Genomic DNA, 8,331 nt, shown 5'->3' on the forward strand with positions numbered 1-8,331 from the left:
TTTTTAACTTATATAGATTATTAAAAAACACCCCTCAACTTATTAACTTTTTACATATTTATTTACATCTTTTTTTATATAAAAAAATTATAAAATGTACTATTGCAATATTATAAGCAAAGTAACTATTTGTATACTATTTACTCGAATTAGGTTTTATTTTATCCGAACGACATTTGTTAAATAATTCTTTTTTAACTAAATTCAAAACATTAAGATACGTTTTATATTAAATAATATCAACTTAATATATAACATAATATTATAATAAATAATTGGGAAATCTGCGAAAAAGTCCCAATATTTTAGGTCAGTTTACGATTTAGTCCCAAATTAAATTTTGTTTACAAAAAAGGAAAGATTACCGACTAAAACTTCGGATTAACCCTTCGTGGCCGGTTTCATAGATTTAGCCGGTATCTCGTCTTTTTTCGTTAATTAATCAAAATTTTGGGGCTTTTTCATTAATTAATCAAAATTTTAGGGCTTTTTCATTATTTGTTACCAATAAACCAAAATATTTGGACTTTTCTGAAGATTACCTTTAAACTAATATATATTATATGATCTAATTTAATATGTACTATTCCATGTCTTCTTTCTTATGCTCTTCTAGGCTCACTGTGTGTTTTTATCGGTGTCGTCAAACCCAACAACAAAAATCTCACTCACAAGTCTTGTTAACTCCATCGATTTTCCAAAATTATCCATTCACAACTCTATGATCATATTTCAATCTCCAAATAAAGAACGGAGAAAATCCTTGTTGATTACGTGGATGTCCCTATTACCTAACCATGACTTAAATCGTGGTTCCAACACTTGGATGTTCCTATTACCTAACCATGACTTGAACCCATACACTAATGGCATTGTCCATAGTGTTGTTAACAATAGAAGACGAATCTCACATATTCAACCACTGATACATTGGCTCAAGTCTTACTTGGCCCTTGTTTCCTTACAACACTATAGAAGCCCCGACATAAGATAAATCCCACATGGTTCATCATTTATTGGTTTTTTTTGTCAAAAAGTAAAGCATTTTAGAAGCCCCAAATAGACTAAAATGTAATAATGACAATTATTGTAATATTACAATAATTGTCATTATTACGTCTTAGTTTATTTGGGGCTTCCAGAATGCATTAGTTTTTGGTAAGACACAAACCCTGAAAATTAGGGTTTTCACACTCAGCTCCTACTCGTCGAGTTAGGGTCCTCCAACTCGTCGAGTAGACTCTAGAAATTACGCGACCATTAACACTCTCTACTCGGCGAGTTGGGGCCTCCAACTCGTCAAGTTGATCAGACAACAAGAATATAACTTAATTAAATATTATACCTGGGAGTCGGGATGTTACACCTATTGTAAGGAAACAAGGGTCAAGTAAGACTTGAGCCAAGGTATCAGTGGTTAAACCAAGTGGGATTTGTATTTTGTTGTTAACAAAACTATGGACAATGACGTTAGTGTATGGGTTCAAAATAAGGTTCGAGTCATGGTTAGGTAATAGGAAAATCCGAGTGTTGGAACCGTAGCTCGTAGGTATACCAAATTAATATTTTAATAGTTTATGATGGATAGCTTGTTGACATTTTTTTTACAATTAGAGTTAACATTCTTCATGGTTTTCAATACATCATATCGAGTTGATTTTTTTACATATGTTGAGTTTTTTAAGATTAATGGTTCATTCTTCATGGTTTTCAAGCCCTATTGTAAGGAAACAAGGATCATGTAAGACTTGAGCCAAGGTATCAGTGGTTAAACCATGTGGGATTCGTATTTTGTTGTGAACAACACTATGGACAATGCGACTAGTGTATGGGTTCGAAATAGATTTCAAGTCATGGTTAGGTAATAGGAACATCCAAGTGTTGGAACCACAGTTGAAGTCATGGTTAGGTAATATGGGCATCCACGTAATCAATAAGGATTTTCTCCGTTCTTTATTTGGAGATTGAAAGATGATCATAGAGTTGTGAATGGATAATATTGGAAAATCGATGGAGTTAACGAGGCTTGTGAGTAATATTTTTGTTGTTGGGTTTGACGACACCGATAAAAACACACAGTGAGCCTAGAAGAGCATAAGAAAAAAGACATGGAATAGTACATATTAAATTAGATCATATAATATATATTAGTTTAAAGGTAATCTTCAGAAAAGTCCAAATATTTTGGTTTATTAGTAATAAATAATGAAAAAGCCCTAAAATTTTGATTAATTAATGAAAAAGCCCTAAATTTTTGATTAATTAACGAAAAAAGATGAGATACCGGCTAAATCTGTGAAACCGGCCACGAAGGGTTAATACGAAGTTTTAGCCGGTAATCTGTCCTTTTTTGTAAACAAAATTTAATTTGGGACTAAATCGTAAACTGACCTAAAATATTGGGACTTTTTCGCAGATTTCCCTAAACAATTATTATATTTAGAATATATCTATCATTTTGATGAACTGAAATTGAATTAATTATAAAATTGAGGGTCTAAATGTGAGCTATGAAAATTTTACTCCATTTTGATGTAAAGAAATAATATAACACCAAATTTTATTTAAAATTGTATATGATTGGAGATGAATTTACACAAAATGATGTAAAATATGGGATTTAGTGTTAGGTTGGAAAACCCTAAGGTTTTTAATTATATAATTGTAGAGTAGTAAGTACTCGTTCTAAGTGGGGAGTACTCGGTTAGGGTATATAGTAGAGCAACTAATTTTCAGTAAATTTTATATATGACAAATATCATAAGTTGATTAGTTTGAAAGAAAATCCATAAAATATCAATATATATATATATATATATATATATATATATATATATATATATATATATATATATATATATATATATATTAATCTGAAAAATCTTGAAGGTGGGAGTGAAAGAGAGGAAAACTTATATGGCATTTTTATATCCTTTACATTAGTTTTAGGGTTATAATGTTAGAAAAAGTAAAAACAACAAAATAAACAAATTAATGTTGAAACTCTTGATCTTTTGGGGGTTTTAAGTTAATTTTAACTATTTGACTGAGTTCCTGTGTTTAACTTAGTTGGTCCAAGTTTAATCGAGTTGGTCCGATTTTGACATAGGTTCTATAAATCTTCTTAGTCAGTTATCAAACTCTAAGTACTTGACCAAGTAGGTCAAGTTTTACAACACTGATCTTGCATCCAATCCTCATCTTCTTGCTCTTATAGAAGTTGCAAAGAAACAATGTAACACGCATTCCAAGTAAATAATTCTTTTATGTTCAATTGAGATTTTCATGACAACCATGATGTGGTGGAGGAAGCACCACAACATGGTGCCGGCTAAGATGGATTGCATATTTGTGTATGCCATAATGTTGCAAGGTCCATGCCACGATGTAGTGGTGGCCAGCATGCAAACCCTAATTTTCCAGGTTTTAAACCCTATTTAAGGGACATGATGGCTAGGTTTTGCTCACTCTTATCCTCCATCACCTCCCTTTCGACCTAAAGTAACCCTAGCCTACATTTTTGACATCTTAAAGCTTTTTGGTGGTATTAAAGAAGAAGGTGTTCTTGGTGCATTAATCCAGCAAGCAAACCACCTCATCACCTTCTTGCATACATGTTTAAGGTTGTTTGAGTGGATGGATTCTAATTTTATGTGCTACTCTTATAGTTCTATAATTTTATGCATGTTTCTTCATGTTTAAGGTTGTTTAAGTGGATGGATTCTAAAAAGTTTTCAACTTTATGGATTCTTGAGGTACATTTGTAGTTTCATGTTCAAGATCTGGAGCTTTGTAGAGTTTTGGTCCCATGCATGAGGTTCTGACCTCATTTTCACCATTTTTTACCTAACTAGAGTTCAACACATGCATTAGACATGCATGTTCATAAATCAAGGGTTTTTATGGGATTTTTGGGTGTAAGGAATCTTTCTATAAGAGATGAGTGAATGGATTAATGGAATAAAGGCTTAATCCATTGAGATTGCCATAACGTGGTGGCTAATTGAGTTGACTTTGACTGTTGACCGTTGACTTTTTGACCTAGTTGACTTTTGGTCAACTGGAGGGGTTTTAGGCTATAGATTGAGGATGTACCTCTTATTGTTGTATTTGTGGCTCGGAGCACCAGTATTTGTTTTGTGTAAGCTATGTTGATTGTTTGCTAGCCTGTGATGTGTCACACTCCCGGTCGGCGACAGAAATGTCGGGCGGTGCGAACATGGGGAAACTGGATCGACGCATACAAATATATATATATATATATATATATATATATATATATATATATATATATATATATATATATATATATAGAATGTAACACAAAAGTATATCACAAACATTACTTTTATTTATTATAAATTATCTGGGATTACAATGTTAAAAAGTCAAGCACACATCCTAAACATTACTAGAAAAGATAAATAGATGGAACTAAACTCCAACAAGCTTCCTTGGAAATCTCCTCCACTTCAGCATGACTATCCTCCACATTGATCTCGCTGAGAATATATGTATTTTTGAAAACATCAACATAATGTTGGTGAGTGCACATGTTTTATAGTTTATTTGGGCGTGTTAATTTAAGAATCCTTTTTCTTTTGGAAAAACCTTTCTTAAAATATTTTATCAACCCTAGTTTACTATTTTTGGAGGATATCCAACAATCTTATCTTATTATCTTTTAAGATGTGTTATTAATCCTAATTTACTATTTTTTACAGGATATATAACGATCCTATCTTATTATCTTTTAGGATGTTTTTTCAATCCTAATTTACTATCTTTTGCAGGATATCTAACATTCCTAACGTATTTTATCTACCAATCTAAGGCATCCCTAATGGTAGTATAATCTCTAAGGTGGGTGTAATGTATTACCATGAACCCCCATAATCGACGCTATTTGACTAGTGATTTATCTGTCATGACGCTTTATCGGACATCGAATAGTGAAGAAAAAGAAAGTTATCCTGTTAGGATTGTACCTAGCAATCGTAGGTGGGAGTGTCAATCCCCGTATAGATCTATACATATCTTTCTATCTCTGGAAAGATTAATGATTATAGGTATCTGGGTAACCGAATTTAATTAGGTTAAGGATGAATATTAACAGTTCACTAATGCATTAACCTTATGTATTTTATCTTTTATCTCAGTGATTTCCTATGATTATCATAATATAAACCCCTTATATATATATATATATATATATATATATATATATATATATATATATATATATATATATATATATATATATATATATGGTGACGTTCAATAGAGAACCATAATTAACAAGGAACAAAGGAACCAATCGTGAGCGTCGGAAATCATAATGATCAACGGTCAAGGAAATAGATATACACTTTTATATTGGACGCGCGTGCGCGCGCACACACACACACACACACCAGATTATATCAAAATATCCACCTCTTTACCAAAAAAAACTCACCTCTTTTTTTTTCGTTTTTAATTTTTTTTGGGCCACATTTTTTATCAAAAAAAAAAAAAAAACAAATATACCGTTGTTCTTGATTATTCGTCATCTTTCCATAGAGATCAATGTTGATATATAAAAAAACGAACTTTTTGTTTTGAAAAAAAAAACCCACTTCATTTTGTTAGTTTTTTCAATATTTAAGTTTATTTTTATAAAAAAAAAACTAATTATACAAAAAATATTAATTTTTTGTACTCTATTAATAAACATCAACACAGACTTAAAAAAACCTTGAATAGTGTCAGAAACAACTGATATCGGCACCCCATAGCGTGCCACAACCTCCCGGATATAAATCTCAAGCAAATTATGTGCGGAAATGCTCTCCTAAATCGGAATAAAATGCGTGCTCTTGGTCAAACGATCCACAATGACCCAAATCGAATCCACTCCACGCGTAGTCCTGGGAAGCTTCGTGATAAAATCCATAGTGATATCCTCCTATTTCCATACGGGAATCTCCAACGGTTGCATCTTACCGTGAGGACGCTGATGCTCGGCCTTGACTTTCTTGTGAGTCTAGCACCGTTCCATGTACCAAGCCACATCCTGCTATATGCAGGGCCGCCAATAACCAGGACGAAGATCCATATACATCTTTATTGCCCCGGGATGAATGGAGAACCTCAACTTGTGAGCCTCCTCCATCAAAATCTGAGGCACACCACCCCAATACGGAACCCAAACTCTTTGCTGCAGAGTCAACAATCTACGGCTATCAAAATCGAAGGAAGCAACCTAACCCACAATACACTCGCTCTTCCAGTACTCTTCCTTCATAGCCTCAACCTATGCCTCACGAATCCACTCCAACAACAGAGTAATCACGATCATCCTCAAACATATGTCTCTGATCGGAGCCAAGACCGCCTTGCCGCTAAGAGCATCGGCCACCACACTGGCCTTCCTCGGGTGACAAAGGATTTCACAATCATAATTCTTCACCACATCTAACCACCGATGTTGTCGCGTATTCATATTCTGCTAATCCATCAAATACCTCGGGCTCTTATGATCCATGTAAATTGTCAATGAATCCCATATAGGTAATGTTGCCAAATCTTGAGGGTGAAAACCATGGACCCCAACTCCAAATCATGCGTCGGATAATTCTCTTCATGAGGCTTCAGCTGCTTCGAAGCGTAAGCGATCACGCGACCCCTCTGCATCAACACTTCCCCCAATCCAATGGTCAAAGGATCACAACAAACCACAAAGTCATTAACACCCTCTGGCAGGGTCACAATCGCCGTCTCACATAACCGTTGTCTATGAGTCTCAAAAGCTTCCTGTTGCTCAAGCCCTCAGTGAAATGTAATCGTCTTCTTTGTCATTTTGTTCAAAAGAACAGATGTCTTGGAGAAATCCTTGATGAATCTCCGATAATAACCCACCAAACCAAGAAAACTGTGAATCTCAGATGGAGACCTCGGAACCTCCCACTGTATCACGACATTAACCTTGGTCGGATCGACCATAATTCTATTTTGGTTGACAAGTTTCCCTAGAAACTGCACCTCGCGCAACCAAAACTCACACTTTGAGAACTTTGCGAAAATTCTCTCCCTCCTCAACGTCTCTAGCACTTCCTTCAAGTGTTCCTCATGTTGCGCCTGATTCTTATAATAAACCAAGATATCATCAATGAATACTATCACATAATGATCCAGCATCGGTCGGCACACACGGTTCATGAGGTCCATGAATGCAGGTGGAGCATTGGTGAGCCCGAAAGGCATCACCACAAACTCTTAATGACCATAATGAGTCCGGAAAGCGGTCTTCTACACATCCTCATCCTTGACCCAAATCTGATCATAACCCGACCGCAAATCAATCTTGGAGAACCAAAAAGTTGGTCAAATATATCATCAATCCTCGGGAGTGGATAACGGTTCTTCACATTTACTTTATTCAGCTTCCGGTAGTCGATACACATATGATGAGACCCATCATTCTTCTTCACAAACAGAATCGTGGCTCCCCAAGGTGAAATATTTGGTCGAATAAATCAATTTTCTAACAGCTCTTGTAGCTATGTAGACAACTCCTACATCTCGGGAGGAGCCAACCAACATGGTGCTTTGGCTATCGGAGTCGCTTTTGGAATCAAATCAATCCTTAACTCAACTTGCCTCTCTGGAGGCACTCCAAGCAAATCCTCCGGTAATACATCTAGGTAATCCCACATAATCGGCACATCATCCACGGTCGCCTTACCCTTATCATGGGTATCCATAACACAGGCGACATAACTGGAAAAACCCTATTGGAGATAACGTTTGGCTCTCGCTGTTGAACACAAAATTAGCCCACGCTGAGATCTCTCCTCATGCGCTATTATTTCTCCCCCACTTGAGGTTCGAACCATAACCAACTACTGCTCACAGTCGATCACTGCCCCATTAGAGCTCAACCAATCCATGCCCAATATAACATTGTTCCCACACATATGAATGAAAACCAAATCAATCAGATATTGCTTGCTGGATAACTGGAGAGTACAACTCTAATGAACCCTCGCAACCCGAACAAACCTATCATCAACAATCTCCACATCTAGAGGACAATCTAGCTCCCTCAGAGCTCCAACAAATCACTTGCTCAGTGTAGTGGCATAGCCATGATTTCTTTTTAGGGTAGGACAAATAATTTAAGCGTAAAAAACGATCTAATCTTTTTTGCTTTGTAACAAAATTCACCAATAAAAAAAATTCAATTACAAATACACTCTTATATTTGTATACAAAATAAAGAGTAAATTACACAAATGGTCCTTATGGTTTGGTGTCATTTGCGTGTTTGGCCTCTAACTTATTTGTTTA

Source organism: Lactuca saligna, chromosome 2 (genome assembly GCF_052625555.1).
Source record: "Lactuca saligna cultivar CGN05327 chromosome 2, ASM5262555v1, whole genome shotgun sequence".
Taxonomy (NCBI): Eukaryota; Viridiplantae; Streptophyta; class Magnoliopsida; order Asterales; family Asteraceae; genus Lactuca; species Lactuca saligna.